Below are 19,910 nucleotides of genomic sequence, written 5' to 3'. Positions count from 1 at the left end.
TGTCTTTGGGTGAGAGGTGGGGTACACCCTGGACTGGTGGCCAGCCAATCACAGAGCACATATAAACAAACAACCATTCCCACTCACATTCAAACCTATGGACAATTTGCAGTTAGGTAAAATTAACTTAGCATGTTTTTGGAATGTGGGAGGAAACTGGAGTACTCGGAAAAAACCCACGGATGCACAGAGAGAACATGCAAACTCCACACAGAGATGCCCAAATGGGAATTGAACCTAGGTCTCCAAGCTGTGTGGCCGGTGCGTTAACCACTCGGCCCATTTTAAGTAATATGTTTGTATTTTATAGAATTTAATACTTTTATTGCAGGGTTAAATTCTCACAGCAGACTGTCTTGTATTTTAAAAAGTCAGAAAAATACACAAATATAATTTCTAAAAAGCACATTATACATTATATGTTCTCTATTTTCTATTTGGCAGTAATGCCACTCCGCAACGGAGTGCTGTGTCCATCTTGTTTATGTAAGTATTCCACAACGGATGAAGCTGCAAGAGTTTTTATCACATACACATGAATGCACAGGCGTTTTTTTTGAGGAGGCAATTTTGTGATGCAAATGTATGCAACTTTTTTGAACGCAAATTGTTTTGAGAAGCCAAACTCTTTACCTAAATGGCTCCAGTGACTAAAAGGAACTACGAGTTCTTCATCATCAAGTGGTTGGGTAAGTCGCTGTTAATGGACTACACTGGTTATGGAGATGTCAAACAACTTCATGTCGAAAAATCTGAACTTCCCCTTCATCACCAACTGCATCACCAACTTATGACAACATTTCACACGTAATAAACCAGTGTCCTTCTCCAAAATGACTGTGGATTTAATCAACAACAGGTTATACAAATTCATAAACAAGAGTCATGATCAGACAGCTAATATGGATATGGAACAACGCTGCAACATAAGTGGTACTAATTGAAATGACCAATGTTAAGTAGTAGATTAATATTGTGCAGCTGCAGTATTTTTAAAACCAATTTGGCAATAGACAAAGACAAATAGACGATGCAAATGAGAGAAGAATAATTTTAGGTGTCACCATAGATGATAAAATGAGCAAGAAGCACTTGAATACTGAATCAAGCAAAACACATTCTGACCAAAATGACACTACACTCTTTACTGTGGACGATTGTTACCAGTGGATATATGAGGAAAGATTTGCAAAAGTGCACTTCATTCACTAATTATAAAGCACAAAACAGCCGGTTGGACCCTCTACTCCCAAACTCCTAATATATCAAATTAAATATTGTAAGTTTTCAAACAGCATGAAGTCATACTGAAAGCAAACACAACTTGCTACCCATTAATGTACATTTTTGTTTTTCAACAAGGGTTTAGAAATACAACTTGAGGCATAAATATAATTTATAACATTTGCATGCAGGCATCAGCAACACATAGCATATGGTTTATATACAAGAAGCAGAGTACTGTAAACCATTGTGTTTGAATTGATTTACACTGAATTCATGTATGCATTATTACTTAATAAGGTACTGTCTATCACATATCCTTAATGTATTTACTTATTCATTAACAATCCTTCAGTTCAATTATTCAGTTATAGTTTTTATTCATTTATGCATTACATAGTGTCACTCCTTGTTTATTTTAAATTTATTATTCATTGTTATTTGTTACTTATTTGCTGGAGTACATGTACACACACACACACACACACAAGATGTCTCGATTCTTTGTAAGTCAAGGGGCAAGGGCTAAGGGGTGTACAACTCCTGCTCAAGCAGCTATTGTAGAAGTTACATTCGATGAATTGTACTGTGGCATTCACGTTGAAAGTTTTGTCTCATTACTAATGTTGTAATATGTTATTTAGGCCTGTGTTTGGCAAAAAAAATGTCACATTGTTTAAAAATATGTTGCTTTTATAAAAATAGAAAGGTGTTCCTGAGTTAGGTTATATAAAACTGAAATGATTGAATGAGGAATTTATTCACCTTACTTTAACAATAAACAATTTAATTATTGTATCTGCTTGCATCACAGTCAGCTACCGGTGAAGGGTGATGATTTAAAGGCCCAAGGGTAAGGGTAAGATGAAGAACAATGTTAAGACGACATTTGAAAATATAAGATTTAGCAACAAAGTTGCCAAGTTGGAAACACTGCCAGTCATAACTCAGCCTGGATGCATTCACTGTCCGATCTGATATTTTTAACTCTTATCAAAAATATGCACCACAGTTATAAAAAAAAAAAATATCAAGCACAATAAAGAGGCTGAAGAGCCACATGCAGCTCAGGAGCCTTCTGTTGCCGACCCCTGACCATATACAGACACACAGTAGCACTGTTATTCTTGTTTATAATACCTATTGAGCCCCGAGCATTGACTTTGTGTAGGGGAGTTTTGGGGAGTTTGTGAAATCGACTGACAACTCCACTTCAACCGTGACATTATTGTATAATTAAATGTTTGCTTGTTAACAAAAGACAAGCAAACAACTATTCATAAAGGCTCCAATAGATTGGTAGCGTTCTGACTTATAATATCACAATTACAGCTATTTGTACTGTTCTCTCATTCACATACATGTAGTATCTTAGTAACTGGTTTCTGTCCTTCCCAAATGTAATATATTTTTATTTTCCTTTTGTCTTTTCACAGGTCACTGGATTTTTCTTCTCCAATACGCACATCAGTTTCATCTTCTGTTATCATCACTTTTCTGTGTCTTCCTTTATTAAATATATAGACCTTTGTTGTGGTCGGCCTCGGTTTCTCTTCCCTCGTATTTCCAATTGCAGCATCTTCTGAACAATGCACAGTGGTGTGAAAAGGTGTGTGCCCCCTTCTTGATTTTTTATTTTGTTGGCATGTTTGTCACACTAAAAAGTTTAATATCAAACAGATTTAAATGTTACTCAATGACAAAACAACTGAACATGAAATGCAATTTTTAAATGATAAGAGAGAAAAAACAAACAAACAAACCCTCATGGGCCTGTGTGAAAAAGTGATTGCCCCCTAAAGCTAATAACTGGTTGGGCCACCCTTAGGAGCAACAACTGCAATCAAGCATTTGTGATAACTTGCAATGAGTCTCTTCCAGCACTATGGAGGAATGTTGGCCCACTAATCCCCACTCTTTGCAGAATTGTTGTTATTCAGCCACATTGGAGAGATTTCCAGCATGAGGCTTGCTGGTGTGTTTTGGATCATTGTCCTGCTGCAGAACCCAAATTGGTTTCAGCTTGAGGTCACAAACACATGGCCAGACATTCTACTTCAGGATTTTTTGGTAGACAGAAGAATTCAAGAATTCATCTTCCATGTGTTGAAGCAGCAAAACAGCCCCAAACCATCACCCTACCACCACCATATTTTACTTTTCCACCAGATATAATGGGCCACACACCTTCCAATAAGTTAAACTTTTGTTTTGTCGGACCACAGAGTCTTGGGGATCAACAAGACTTTTTGTAAATATGCAAATTGTTGTCTTTTTCTTCCTGTGTGGATCAATAAAGTCTGTCTAAGATGTTTTCTCTTCCCTTCTACTTGTGTGTCCAAAACACCTTAACTCCCCTTCATTTAACTTAATCCTCAATACTGCCACTTTAGCTGTCCCTTCAATGTACAGCCAATTCCACTTTCTGCTTTTTGGAGAGGCCCACCATTTCCATGCCATACATCATTGCTGGTCTCACCACAACAATTTTTCCTTTCATCTTGCCCCAAACCTCTTATCACACACTACACTTGTCATACAACTGTAACCACTCCATCCTGTTTGAATTATTTGCTTTACCCCCAAATATTTGAACTCCTCCACATTATTCTCCTCTGTTCCTTGCAATTTTTCCTTTCCACCAACCTGTCCGTCATATAATCTTGTTGACCTTTTTCCTAATAACTTTCATTCCTCAAGCAATCGCGGCATCAATAAAAATAAGATTTTGGACACATGGCTCAGGTACTTAGGCTCAACAGTACAGAGCAACGGAATGAGGAACTGAGTGCGGGCAGGATGTAGTGGGTAGAGAAGAGTCTCATGAGTCCTTTCATGACAAAATAGTCTCACCAAAATTAAAGGGAAAGACACGTCATAGTAGTAGTGGGACAAGCGCTAGTGTATGGTTTGGCGCTGGCAGCACTGAACAATAAACAGGATGCAGAGTTGAAGATAGATTTTTGTTGGGTGCGATGAGGATGGACAGGATTAGAAAAGAGCAGAGCAGAAGAACAATCCAAGTTAGATGGCTGGACGACAACATCAGAAAGGCCATACTGAGACGCTTTGACCATGTGAGAAGAAGGGATTGTGATTATTATGGTAGACAAATGAAGGAGAAGAAGGGGGACACCAAATGTGAGGTTAGAGAGGATACAGGTGGTAGGACCAAAAGAGGAAGTTGCAAAATACAAGGCAAGATCGAAACATATCGAAGAAGATAATGATGAGTGATCTTGGTCTCTGTAATGCTGATGCTCTGTCCACCCCGCCCTCAGGGATAACACTTTCTTCTCTTCAGCCCACCACTCATATTGCTGTATTGACTTTTTCCTTGTCAGCAACACCGTCATGAAATATACGTATCTCGAGCTCAAAGATCCACAGCACAACTATTAGTGATCACGCCCCAATCACAATTCCTGTCACTCAAAGGACGCTCTTTACCAAAATCAGAACTGGATGCTTAATAATCCATCAGTGCTTAAAGACTTCACCGATTACTTATAACATGAATGGGAATTGTATTCGAACATACTGTAAAATGATCAGCTGGGCATAAACGTGTATCCTTTGGGAGGTAGTATAAGATGTCATGTGAAGAAAAATAACTATACAAAATCTGCTTAGCCAAAACTTAATAAAGTGATTAAAAAACATGCCTAATATTAAAGCTCCAATACCAAATGGCCGAGATCACCGTACACACTGACATGTGAGTGTAACAAGCACAGTCTTAGAGGAAACAACAGGCCTCTGAGAATACATCGAGACAATGTTCCAAAAAGAAGGATGACCTGCTAAGTGAATGCCTCAGACAACAGAAGACCAGTAAGGAGGAGAAGCCAAATTGATTGTCATGGAATGGGAAGCCCCCGCATGGCATGGACCACTGCTAAGCTGAATAAGTGGCTCACACTGGTAAAACACACCAGTGGCTGGAAAAGGCTGGAATGAAAGACATCACAGAGGCACTCATCATAGCAGCACAAGACCAGGCCCTAAACACAAGATCAATAGAGGCCCCAGGTGTAGGCTCTCCAGAGACAGTGCAGCACATTACAGCAGGATATAAGCTGCTGGCAGAGAGGGCATACATGGAGCAGCACAACCAGGGAGCAGGACAAGTGTACCGGAACATCTGTACCAAATACGGACTGGAGTTCCCATAATCAAGATGGCAGTCCGAACATGGTTGGCAACAACCAGGCCAAGATTCTCTGGACTTTCAGCTCCAGACAGACAGACCGGAGGTGGATAAACACTAGAAGATAGCAGTGGTGATAGATGCAGCAATTCCAAATGTTAGCAACATTCAGAAGCAGGAACAGGAACAAATGGAAAAATACCAAGGACTGAACAAAGAATTATAACAAAAAATCAGAGTTTGAAGGAAAGATTGGTAGTCGGGGCACTGGGGGCAGTTACTCCCAAGCTGTGTGGATGGACACCAGGAACAACATCTGACATCCCCGCCCAGAGGAGCGCAATACTCGGAACAGTTAAAATCATGCACAGAACTCTCAAGCTCCCAGGCCTTGGGTAGAGCACTTGAGCTTGAAGGAAATAAAGCAAAATTTTCTTTGACGTGTCATCTTTCACAGTTGTAATTAATTACCGTTTGAAATGCTGGCTTTTCCACTGTATTACAGTTTTTCTCGATTGTTTAAACACATTTTCTGAAAGGATGCCTCATATTCTCAGAACTCTACACACAAATCAAAAAATCAATCACACATTTCTGAAAACCCCTTAATTCTCCTGCAAAATGAAACTTTACATCCAAAACAGTCTTCATTCTTCTCAAAATGGTGTTTCGTCTCCAAATGACGCACACAAGCCACTATATGAACAAACATGTACGTATATGAACCAGTTGAACACTGATGTGCTCAGTGTAAAACACTGTGATTACATCATATTCATCATGACTCGGGCCTTTTTGTGTTCAGTGTGACACTTGCAAAATATTTTAGAATTGTTTTTTGTTTTTTTTTGGGGGGGGGGGGGTTTACTCAGAACACAAAATTACACTGAAATATATTTATTTTTTATTTAAAAAAAAACAAACAAACAATGTACTACGAAGTGTTCATCACAGCCAACACAAAGTTCCACATACAGTGGTCTGCATCTACAGTGAAGAAAATAAGTATTTGAACACCCTGCTATTTTGCTATTTCTCCCACTTAGAAATCATGGAGGGGTCTGAAATTTTCATCGTAGGTGCATGTCCACTGTGAGAGAGATAAACTAAAAAGAAAAATCCAGAAATCACAATGCATGATTTTTTAACAATTTATTTGTGTGATACAGCTGCTAATAAGTATTTGAACACCTGTGTATCATCTAGAATTCTGACCCTGAAAGACCTGTTAGTCTGCCCATTAGAAGTCCACCTGCACTCCATGTATCATCCTGAATCAGATGCACCTGTTTGAGGTCGTTAGCTGCATAAAGACACCTGTCCACCCCATACAATCAGTAAGACTTTAACTTGTAACATGGCGAAGACCAAAGAGCTGTCCAAAGACACCAGAGACAAAATTGTACACCTCCACAAGGCTGGAAAGGGCTACGGAGCAATTACCAAGCAGCTTGGTGAAAAAAGGTCCACTGTTGGAGCTATCATTAGAAAATGGAAGAAGCTAAACATGACGGTCAATCTCAATCGGAGTGGAGCCCCATGCAAGATATCACCTCGTGGGGTCTCAATGATTCTAAGAAAGGTGAGGAATCAGCCCAGAACTACACGACAGGACTTGGTCAATGACCTGAAAAGAACTGGGACCACCGTTTCCAAGGTTACTGTAGGTAATACACTAAGACGTCATGATGTGAAATCATGCATGGCACGAAAGGTTCCCCTGCTTAAACCAGCACATGTCAAGGCCCGTCTTAAGTTTGCATATGACCATTTGGATGATACAGAGGAGTCATGGGAGAAAGTTTTATGGTCAGATGAGACCAAAATAGAACTTTTTGGTCATAATTCCAATAAGCGTGTTTGGAGGAAGAAGAATGAAGAGTACAATCCGAAGAACACCATCCCTACTGTGAAGCATGGGGGTGGTAGCATCATGCTTTGGGGGTGTTTTTCTGCACATGGGACAGGACGAGTGCACTGCATTAAAGAGAGGATGACTGGGGCCGTGTATTGTGAGATTTTGGGGAACAACCTCCTTCCCTCTGTCAGAGCATTGAAGATGGGTCGTGGCTGGGTCTTCCAACACGACAACGACCCGAAGCACACAGCCAGGAAAACCAAGGAGTGGCTCCGTAAGAAGCATATCAAGGTTCTAGCATGGCCCAGCCAGTCTCCAGACCTGAACCCAATCGAAAATCTTTGGAGGGAGCTCAAACTCCGTGTTTCTCAGCGACAGCCCAGAAACCTGACTGATCTAGAGAAGATCTGTGTGGAGGAGTGGGCCAAGATCCCTCCTGCAGTGTGTGCAAACCTGGTGAAAAACTACAGGAAACGTTTGACCTCTGTAATAGCAAACAAAGGCTACTGTACCAAATATTAACATTCATTTTCTCAGGTGTTCAAATACTTATTAGCAGCTGTATCACACAAATAAATTGTTAAAAAATCATGCATTGTGATTTCTGGATTTTTCTTTTTAGTTTATCTCTCTTACAGTGGACATGCACCTACGATGAAAATTTCAGACCCCTCCATGATTTCTAAGTGGGAGAAATAGCAAAATAGCAGGGTGTTCAAATACTTATTTTCTTCACTGTAAATGTGTACAGCTTCAGTTCAAGAAATAATAATAATAATCAACAAAAAATCAATCAATAACAAAGCAAAAGACTATGCTGCATCACGTCTTCTGTTTGGGTCAGGCCACAGCACCTCATCTACATCACATGCAAGGTTTTCTCTGGCCAAGCAGCGGGGGAAATATCGCCTAGCATGGCGAATCCAGCCATGGAAAGCATCCGCTGGAATCTCTCTACATGCATCTTCCATAGCTTGGAGAAGGGGATTGTGTCTTTGTGGATTTCTGACCCTTTGCCCAGCCTCCTTCATTGTTAGACCACTAAATGTAAAAATGTGTGACAGGTGTTTACCCATGTGATGAGTCAGTGTGAATAATAGGAATATTAATATTACTGTTTTGAGTGGCATTGTGTTCTTTGTGAAAAAAAGAAGTTTACTTCATGAAAATTGTGCCAAAACCCAGAGAATTGTGTGTAGTGTTTTGAAAAAAGTGTGTTGTAGATCTGCAGTCTGAGTGTAAAGCAGGAATTGTGCTTATATTTTAGCAGACTTGGTTCATGGAGTTGGTGCATTGGTTATATGTTGTGGTCATTGGGTCTCAGGCATCACAAATTGTGTGTAAACAATTGAGAAAAACTGTAAACAACTGCATTTTATTTTTTTTTCTGATGTTGCAAAGTACATTTTCTGTGAGAACACACAATTTTGCGTTGTCCTGTTTGTATATACATCGAGGCCGGCAAAATTATCCAGTGAATTGAATTGAACTTATTGCCAGACCTTTTTTATTCAAGAAATCTTGTCATGTTTTAATCTTATGAGATCTTATGACAGCCCTACTCTCCAACAATGTTTATATCCTTTGTAAGAGTTGCGACTGAAGCAGCCAAGAGACTGTATGACTTATGTGACTTGTGAAACACTTCCACCAGCATGATATTCCTGTGAGTACAAACTGAACAGATGCACCTCGGATAGAATTACATTCCATGCTTGGGGCCCCTGTGATCAGGCTTATTAAGCATGAGGTAACATCTGCAGTCCCCCAAACACTCAAAACGTGCAGTGCATTTAGCCAACTGTGGGCTATTAAAATGTGCAGAGGAGAATAACCACGGGAAAAGAAGCACTAGTGAAAGGCATTTATTAGGAGTGATTCAGGAAGTAAGAGTGTTGTCAGTGTGGGGAGATTTGGCCTGGGGAATGAATAACCTTAAACGTCTAGACAAGACTAGACCTCTGCATGCTAATGCCTGACCAAGTCATTTCCCTGCCCAGCTGGAGGCTGAATTGACACTTGCACCACACAGCCTCGCACTTTCTGTACTTTCTCTCCCAAACTAACATACAGCAAAACATCTTACAATTTAGAATTACCCAGCATTTTCGGGCAAGACATGCACAACAACCTTCAGATTTTGAACTCCATTGTGTGTTAAGACCTTGGCGAACATCACAAGGATTATGTTTGGTATCATTCATTCATTCATTCATTTTCTACCGCTTATCCTCACGAGGGTCACGGACGTGCTGGAGCCTATCCCAGCGGTACACCCTGGACTGGTGGCCAGCCAATCACAGGGCACATAGAGACAAACAAACATTGATACCTACGGACAATTTGGAGTGGCCAATTAACTTAGCATGTTTTCGGAATGTGGGAGGAAACCGGAGTACCCGGAAAAAAACCCACACATGCACAGGGAGAACATGCAAACTCCACACAGAGATGGCTGAGGGTGGAATCAAACTGGGGTGTCTTTGCTGTGTGTCCTGCGCACTAACCACTCGACCGCCATGCAGCCCAAGTTTGGTATCAAATATTTATATTTATTTGCACTTCATTTTTTAAAGCCCACCATCATTCATGACTAGGGTGACAACATTTGTGTATTCAAAAAGAGAAAAAACTTCCTTTGGTAAATCTACATTTAACCTGAAAATATATCAGTAACCTTTCATTAAAAAAATACCAACCAATAATCTTGATAAAAACTTAATAAGTTAATAAAGGTTGTATGATGGCAATGTAGGCTTATTTCGATTTCAGTTATTTTTAATAGGGATTTTTGATTGCACTTTAGCACATCTCCTGCAATTAGTTGCAGTGGGACTTGTGACCGTGATCCTCCGATTACTAAGTCCAAGCCCTTACCGACTCAGCTATGCCGCTGCAATATTGTGAGTGTGAATGGCTGTGCATGTGATTGAACGCTCTGGAGGGAATTGCTATAGATCCTGTCTCTGGGTAAAACCAACTAATAGGCTGATGTATAAGCCCACAGACTCGGCTTCATTAGTTGAAGGGCAGTGTGCATACAGACCCTTCTGTCTCACACATATGGAGACTATGTGGGCAGTCCTCAGTGAGAGGTCCTGTCAGATGGGCTCCCACTGGAAAGTGCATATGCTCCATCACAGACCATACCAATTAGGCTGGTGGGCATCTCGCACTATAAATACTGCAAAATTCCCTTCCATCAGGCCCAGATGCAATGGCCTATGGTCACACTTTTATGACAGTTTGCGGTTGATTTTGACAGTTTGGATATGTGCAGAATTGCATACAGTCATTCAAAAGAGGCATTTAAACAATTAACAGGTGATCAGATAATGAAATGATGATAAGCTTTCAAAACACTGGATCCCCGCTTGTTCTCACCAACTGATGAATTTTTGGTAAAAAAGAAAAATCGACTTTTCTTCAAAAATAGGCTGTTTTTCCATAGAATACACACCTAATTCACTATAAGTTTCTATGTAAGTATAGATAATAGGTCAAATGTGCAGCATACTGATGACACAAGAACAAGTGATACTTGCTTTAGCTGTGTTTTAGGTATTATGATATAGATGGCAGTGAAGGTTACAGCTTAACCAGGGCAATACTGAAAATGTAGTCATCGGTCTTGAAAGTGAAACACATATCTCTACGCATTGTCCTTATACCATCACCACAGGTTAAAAAAAGGGCATTATTTTACATTCTGAGCTGAGTTTTATTCCACTACAACAAACCAATATAACAAAAATATTTTTTTAGAGCTACCATTTCTACCTCCATGCCACTGATTAAAATCACAGAGGAAATCACTAATGCTATACATCATAGGAAGTGTGCAGCCGCAGTATTCATGGATTTGACAAAAGCTTTTGATACAATCAATCATGACATCCTAATAACTAAATTAGAAAGGTACGGAATAAGATGATTAGTTCTGAACTGGGTCAAAAGCTACTTAGCTGACAGGAAGCAATATGTAAAGCTAGAAAAACACACTTCTACGAGTTTAAATATTATGTATGGCGTACCCCAGGGGTCAATACTGGGACCAAAACTGTTCAACAGACGATATCATACAAAAGGTCAGAGAGGAAATGGTTATATTAAAAAGATGATTTGATAATAACAGATTGTCCTTGAACCTAAGTAAAACTAAAATCATGCTGTTGGGTAGCAGCAGAAAGGACACGTACCAGCAAATACAAATAGACAGTGTAGACATTGAAAGGGTCAGGGAAAATACATTTTAGGGGATAATAATGATAACAAAATGAGGTGGAAACCACATACTAAAAAATATTCCAATATTGAACAAAGCAAAATTTGTTCTCAATCAGAAATCGCTCCGCACTCTTTATTGCTCTCTGGTTCTACCATGTCTAACTTATTGTGTGGAAATATGGGGTAATTTTCATGGTAGGGTTTGTCGGCGTAGTGTTGCGACCCCAGGATGCACAGATGAGGACCCAAATGCAGGTAAAAGTGTCTTTAATGGCTGATGCAATGCCGCAAAACAGAACAACGACAATGATCCAACAACGGAAGGAGCACACACTTGAACTAAAAAGATGGGTGTCAAATTAGAAACAGGTGTGGGAGATACAAAAAGCAGGAAACACAAAAATACAAAAATAAGAGCATAAAAAGAAAACTCAATAAACTGTCACGGGGGCTAACTCCCGCATTGTGACAGTAATAACTATAAAAGCAATCTTTGCTCGCTAAATGTACTGCAAAAAAAGTCAGTAAGGGAAATTCATAATGCCGCCTATAGAGAACATACAAACGCCAGGTTTCTAAAATCACAAATACTTAAACTTGCTGATATAGTTAATCTTCAAACAGCTAAAATAATGCATAAGGCTAAAAATAACCAATTACCTAAAAATGTCATCTAATATTCTCTACAAGAGAGGAGAAATATGATCTCAGGGATGAACAAAATTTGAAACACTTATATGTAAGGACATTATTAAAAAGCCATAGCATTTCAGTATGTGGAATCAAACTATGGAATGGATTGAGTAAGGAACTCAAACAATACAAGCAGTTGATGTTTGCTAAATACAAGGAGGAGGAAGAGTCTTCAACCAGTCATGTTGTGTTTATTTGTTGTACATCACTATTTTGATGGTTATTATGGTTAACATTATGTCATTATATGGTTACATCCCTTATATTTAGTATGTTAAAAAAAAAAAAAAAAACATACCAGGAAGGCGCAAAGTTCAAATCAAATGAAACCATTACCATTACCATCATCTTAATAATATAGCCAGACTCAGCCCTATCTTCTCTCAGGGAAACACAAAGAGGGTAAGGCATGCTTTTATCACTGGTTGCATAGATTACTGTAATGCCCTGCTTTCTGATCTCCCTAAAAAGAATATTTCATCTTTACAATTACTAATTCAGTGGCACGTGTCCTGACCAAGACCAGAAGAGGGTCCACGTTACACTAGATTTAAAATCACTGCATTAGCTTCCCTTGTATTTTAGAATTTTAAAGTTCTTATGGTGGTTTATAATTGTTTTTTGGCTATTGTTTTTCACTCACACTGGTTTCCTCACACATTCCAAAAACATGCTAGGTTAACTCCAATTTGTCCACAGGTAGGACTGTGAGTGTGAATGGTTGTTTGTCTTCATGTGACCTGTGATTGGCTGCAGGGTGTACCCCGCCTCTCGCCCGAAGACAGCTGGGATAGGCTCCAGCATACCCCAGTGTAGTGAGGAAATTAGGTATAGAAAATGGATGAATGGGTTACTCCCCCAGGCCTAATGCCCGCATGAACAAGAAATCTTGTCACATTTTGATCTTGTGACACCCCTAATAGTCAAGTATTATAACATATTTTCCTACTATCAACAATTGAGACAGGTTAGACTTAACTGTGAACTGATTATGTGATGCACTCAATTGTAATCCGATGCATGTTCAAATGAAATAAAACCATTACCATTAAAATGAAATAATAAATTCACAAATAAGAACCAAATTCTGATGTTGGTAACGATAACATTTGGAGAGCTTCACATTTCTATGTGGCACAAATGTCTGTAGAAGAACAAAGTCAAGCTTTTCAGCACATCTACTGGTGCTTATTATTATTATTCTCGGCATGTGACTCCAAGTGATTCTTCCTGAGGTGTGATATTAGATTACAAGCAATAAAGGGAGACACCTTCCTCCCCCCTCGCAGTGATTTATAATCATTACGAATTGTATATTTACCACCCAAAAGTAAAAATGTGAAATAATTCCAGTATGCGGACATCCTGAGCTAGTAAGCTCATTGCTGTGTGGAGCATGTCACCAAAAATATGTATATATACATACTGATACAAACCCAATTTTTATGCCAATACATATTCTCCGATAATATCAGACATCCTTATTGCTCACCTTTACCGAAAGTCAAATGAGTACATTCATTGTTAAAGAATGTTCATGAGAAGGAAAAGCAACATTGTTGCAAACAAGTTCTACCTCACCAAACACTTCAGCTCAAGCTTTAGGGAGATCACTAAGGAAGCAGCACTTCTTTCTGTGGATTAGTCTGTCATGTCTCCCAGTAGAAAACTCACACTTGTGACTCTTGAAAAAATGAGGCAAGTCTTTTTCAGGTAGTTGTCACATATCTAAAAATAACCTTCACTGGGAATAAAAAGCAGTCAGAAGTTCATGTCGTAGAGTGTATTGTAGAGTGTACCATTCTACTCAATGTTCAGTACCTCTGGGCCGTTTCATAGTCCCTATATATTAGATTTTATGTGGCTTTACTTTGTAATGCATTTTATTACAATGTATGGAAAGAGGCTATAGCTGCATACGGACTGTCTGAGGGTGCAACGATTGCTGATTTTATTGCTGGAATATATGATGGCAGCATAGTAGTATGGGAGCACTCACAACCGAGAGGACTGTTTTTGCTGGGTATTAAAAACATGCACATTAGGTTCGTTGGAGACTTTAAATTGACCAGTGTGAAATGCTGTCTCTCTGGGGACTGGCAACCAATCCAGGGTGTACCCCACTTCGTACTTCTAGCTAACCTGTGACACTAAACTGACTATATGGTACAAAATGAATAATTAATGGTGTTTTGAACACATACCACTGGTGGGAACACACAAATTTAGTATGGTGTATTTTCTATACATTTTACTTTATAAGTATTGAACTTTGCCCCGGCAATTTTGTTTGTGAGATCTACTAATGAGTCTACCTAGGCTACTGCTACAACCGCACTTCCAGCTCCTGTAGTTATCTCTCCAGTGGGTCAAAGTGGTACACACCTCTGTGACTCTGCAGACAGGCCACCCCGGCTAGTAAGTATTTCTCCAATGCCGTGTGTACCTGCCCCACACTGTTTGCCTGTACGTATATATCGTATATACCTTAAGGTGCACTGGATTATAAGGCGCAATCTCAATTACGGGGTCTATTTCTGTACTTGACACATACTTAAAGTGCACCGTATTATAAGGCGCATGTTAAAACATGCGGTCTACAAAAAAAGGCAATGGAAGCAAAACAGTGAGTTTAGTTGAAATGTATCGTACGATTTAACAGTACACTCGCAGTATTTGTTAATTAATCTTCTCCAACAAATCAAAGTCCTCATCTTCTGTATCTGAATTGAACAGCTGGGCAATTTCCCCATGAAACATGTCGGGTTCCCTCTCATCATTGTCAGAGTCAGTCTCATCACGTGGCTGTTCTGCAATGATGTCGGCTTTTGCGAAAGCTCGGACAAAATACTCTTGAATATGCTTGTATGCTCTCCCATTTTGTTGCATTTTCCTGGTTTCAGTTTTAAGTTCAGTCTGTACAGTACAGATAAATGAATAAATATTATCAGTTTCGCTAGTATTTCAAATCTGGGGGGGTTACAGATTTTGGAACTCAGAGCACACGAGTGCCTTTCAAGTGTGCCTCACAGTGCTATACATTCATTCAATCATTCATTTTCTTCCGCTTTTCCTCACAAGGGTCGCGGGGGTTGCTGGAGCCTATCCCAGCTGTCTTCGGGCGAGAGGCGGGGCACACCCTGGACTGGTCGCAATGTAATGTAATATACAATCAAATGTGTGTGTGCGCCTTGTCTTGTACTTAAACGGGAATCCCAACTCCTCCTGTGTATCACTGATTTGGCAAAAAAGGAAATCATTGAAATTGTAATACATATAGAGCAAAAACATCAACTGATTGTAATGAAAATTAAATGTAACTGATAAAAAGGGTCATTAATGAGATCACAGAACCGCTGATGTACATCAAAAATGTATCAATTTTAAAAGAAAATTAAAATAGCTAGTAGTGGTACTACCAATTTTCAATTGCGAGGAGAGCTTAGAAATATCCAGTGTTGCCAACTTGGTGGTTTGTCGTTAGAACTGACGACATGCCAACCACCTTTGATGACATATTATCTCAAAAGCACTTAGTGACAAATCTAGCGACTTTTTCTGACGCGGTTGACGTTGATTCAAATATGATGAAAGCACATATTGTTGTCTTGTGACCTCACTTAGCAGCGGTGGGTGCTGTTGACAGGTCCGCCCTGCCCAGAGGCCCCACGAAACAATTTGCTATCACATATATTCACCAGAAGAATGTGCGACTCACGAACCACATCTACGTATTATATTAATGTGAGGCATGTGATGGGAAAACTTCCTACCATCCATTTTCTATGCCGCTTATCCTCACTAGACGATAATATGACGTGGAAATCATTCATTCAGAGAGATTTGAACCCTCGAGCCCCTGAGAATGGGGCTACCTATGGCTGTATGAGGTTTAATTCATAATTAAATCTAAACAATTGAACCCAAATTTCATTATTAAAGAAAGAATGGCAATTTCTTTAAATGTCAGCCATCAGTAGGGGTTTCATACTAGAAGGTATTCAAACTATTTGTTTAATAGATGTGTAAAATAATAAACACTGCTCTAAAATCTAAAAAAGACAGATTCTCCACAGAGAAGTAATTCTCATTGATTATCCTTTAGTTTGGGTGCTTTGGTGTTAAGTATCTCTTGCTCAAAGCAAGGGTTGATTAAATGAGGTCCCCTTAGGCTTAACTGAGAAAGCAAACCAATACTGGTAACTAACAAGCCCGTATGTTCTTCTATTACTCCCTTTATTGTCATTACACTGCATTAACGATTCTCTATTGTCATCCGTAGCATTTGATTAAAGATAACTGACAAATAGGGCTACACGGTGGCAAGTGGTTAGCATGTTCTCCCCGTGCATGCGTGGGTTTTCACCGGGTACTCCGGTTTCCTCCCACATTCCAAAAACATGCTAGGTTAATTGGTGACTCCAAATTGTCCATAGGTATGAATGTGAGTGTTAATGGTCTATATGTCTATATGTGCCCTGTGATTGGCTGGCGACCAATCCAGGGTGGACCCCACCTCTCACCCGAAGACCGCTGGAATAAGTACCAGCACACCTGCGACCCTCCAGAGGTCTCGAACTTGTCCAGTCTAGTGACCCCTCAGGGTGCATGGGCCGCATTTACACAATACTTAAATACTCAAATAGGGGGCCAAAAAATATGGTCCACGAGCCAGGATTTTGAGACTCCTGTTTTATCCCATATTCATGACAACTTGAGACTTCCGTTGTGCATTGACGCTATAGAAATGTAACTGATTTGATTTTACTTGAATTAACATGCAAGAAGAGCTGTTCTTACGATGCCTCCTCAATAACTCTCATCATCGAACTCATGGTACTAAGTGGCACTATGTGTTTTTATGTGTATAATCAATGATCTACTGGATATTTGTATTTTTGTATTTTTGTTATACATCTTTCAGTGAACAAAATTAACACGCGTGTTAACATGACTTTGTCATGCATGTACACGAAATCCCACTTGCCATGACCTTGCTTTGTAATGACTGAATGAGGTATGCTAATCAATAAGCAATCTATGACCTATGCCAAGTGAAACATAATATAGTAATTATCCAATGCATAGTATGGAGTGATACTGTTTAAAATGTAGCACTGTGTGACATACATGCACATAGCAATTACTCAGGAGGGCCAAAACATAGCTGTCAGAGTCGACACACCTGATGTGAGTTACTTTATGCATCTTTCTCATAACACTGGCCATGATGAGGACTCCAACCCAACCCACAACCCACACTGGAAGTCATTCACGGCAAGGTTGCCTCACCCTCCATAAACTTGGCTGCAGTTTGCATAAACAAGGTGCATAAACAAGGTGAGGCAGGCAGCCCACTGGCTCCCCAATCAGAAAAAAAATACCCACACACAAATCAGCAACCCTGGCATGAAAGTGAAAGGGAAGCAGATGACCACATCTATTGGGATGTTTATCTCTTTGCCTATGATCTCCAGAACATCAGTGACTTCTGTGTTGGAAGCATTGTGAGAAAATCAATCAACAGTTACCTTGGTTTGTTTTAGCTTTGATTGGATTTGGTTATTATTGCCCAAAATATGTCTTCAATATCATACAGTCAAACATTCAGCCTAACAAACAAGCAAGCCCATTTGCACATTCATCATTCCTTGGAATCAAGTGTCCAAACGAGGAAAATTACACATTGGTGGCTCAGTGATGACTTAATAGACGTCACTCACACCCAGTCACCCTCTATGACATCATCACCCTTTGATGCTGTAATTCTATGTTAATTAGCACCACAGCAACGATGTGATACAGAAGGTGATAAAAATAGATGATTGAAATGATTTCAAGAAGTCGTAGTAAAACACAAAGGTGGTGTCCATGTGGCTCTCCCTTCTCCTACATCTTTACCACTCTTTGCTGTCTTTGCAAAACAAACATCTTCAATAAAGGCAAACGTGATGGTGAATGTTCATTTTTAATTCCTCATTTTCCATTGTTTTCTGTAAAACTATCACTAGTCTCTATAAAATGTATTTTGTGTTAATATATTTGAGTCTGGAATGGTGGGTTCATCGGATTTACATTATTTTTCGTATTATTCACATTGAAACCGATTTATAACTAAAACTGAGGTGCCACTTGTGCACCAAATTTAATCCATCAATATGTTAATATTTCATTATTTTAAATATTTTGTACAGGACTGGTTATGTCAATTTTGACCATGTTGGTCACATCCATGGTCTTCCGTTGTTGACTGTAGGAACTGATGTCATCCATGTTTGTCATTGCAATTACACTTTTTTTTTGTGGCTAGTAGGAAGAAGAGCTGGGACGTTGACAAAATGACAGATGCATAGGAGATGGCCAGTCTTGTGGGTCCTGTAGTCATTCAAATCACATTTACTGCTGCCACCCTGCCAACAACATGATGCGGAAGAGACCAACAGCGCAGTTTCTCCTGCTGAATGCGCTTTTCTGCATCAGAGTCATCTTCATCGCAGGAGCTATAATCAAAGTTTCACCTTATTTTCCTGCTGTGACACATCCTTTTCCAAATCACTATCACATCCTCATCTTGGAAGATGAGATCGAGGGACTGATCTGACAAGGGACAGTAGGTCTTGCTGCTATTATGTCAATGAGTGTAATGTAATGTAATGTTATGACTCCAAGAACAAACCTGATATTAATTAGCTACTTGTAGATTATTTTATTACATTGTAGATTCACATCCTGTGTCTGTGTCACAACATTCTCTGACCTTGGCATGTCTTTTGTTCCCTTTGTCCACCATATATGATGAAGTCTATGCTATTTTATAGAGATGTCACAAGACACTAAGTTCAAAAACGACATTGGGTCTATGAGAACGAGTCCTCGCAAATCTGAAATCTGGTTAGGTAAAAAAAAGCCAATTGCTAATAGTATTTAAGTGACATGGGCCAGTACTCCTGATTCTGAAGGCCCTAGGCAGATTAGACTGACATGGCAATACATAGAAGCTGAAATCTGAATGGGCAGAAAAATCGAACATACTGTACATGTAGACTACTACGTAGCCAAGAGACATGATACATAATGGAAGTTATAGACTGGTGGGAATTAATTAATATAATCTTAGCAGACGAAATTGAAGTTGTAAATGTTGGTCAGTACTTCTGATAGTGGTTTGGCAAGCAGAGAAGACCTTACTGACCTTGATATGCAACGAGTTCAATTGACAATATGTACTAATTAGAAGCTTTTACTAGAAATTATAATACACAAGGGGAACTACTGATTTGTTGAACTGGAAATAAGTCGCCAAAGGCCTCTTAAAATAATGAATACAAAATTGTACGGTTGGAGATCTGTTGGACGATAATCAGAATCTGATCATGCAGCTTCTGGGGGGAGGGTATCTATTTTTCTGTGCCATAGACAGCAGTAAAACACAGGCAATTGGTAAACCACAAATTTCCATTCTATTATCAAGAAGCATATCGCTGACTCTGACCTGACCATGACAAAAGCACCCATCCCCCCTGTGCACCACTAGAGATACTGGAGTGCAACTATCTGATTGTTTCATGTCAACTTAAATATACCCAGAAAAAACAAAAATACTAAATTTTTCATTGTAGGGATCCTATTATGCTAATTTTCCTTTAAATTGTAACATTTTGATTGTTCTTTAAGCTTTTGGGTGTGCCGAACGAATTAATTGGATTAGTATTATTTATTATGGGAACATTCATTGATTCAGTTAGAGTCTAACCTTCT

The 19,910-nt window shown here is 39.4% G+C and overlaps 1 protein-coding gene across 7 annotated transcripts in view; it reads right to left on the bottom strand.

Annotated features, from left to right (window-relative positions):
• LOC131107404 (VPS10 domain-containing receptor SorCS1) overlaps nt 1-19,910 on the bottom strand; it is a 153,290-nt gene that overhangs the window by 84,939 nt on the left and 48,441 nt on the right. The gene's annotated exons all lie outside the window — the stretch shown is intronic.

This window comes from Doryrhamphus excisus, linkage group LG9 (assembly GCF_037039965.1).
Source record: "Doryrhamphus excisus strain RoL-2023G ecotype Guam linkage group LG9, RoL_Dexc_Guam_v1.1, whole genome shotgun sequence".
NCBI lineage: Eukaryota > Metazoa > Chordata > Actinopteri > Syngnathiformes > Syngnathidae > Doryrhamphus > Doryrhamphus excisus.
This window is presented reverse-complemented; position numbering and strand designations above follow the sequence as displayed.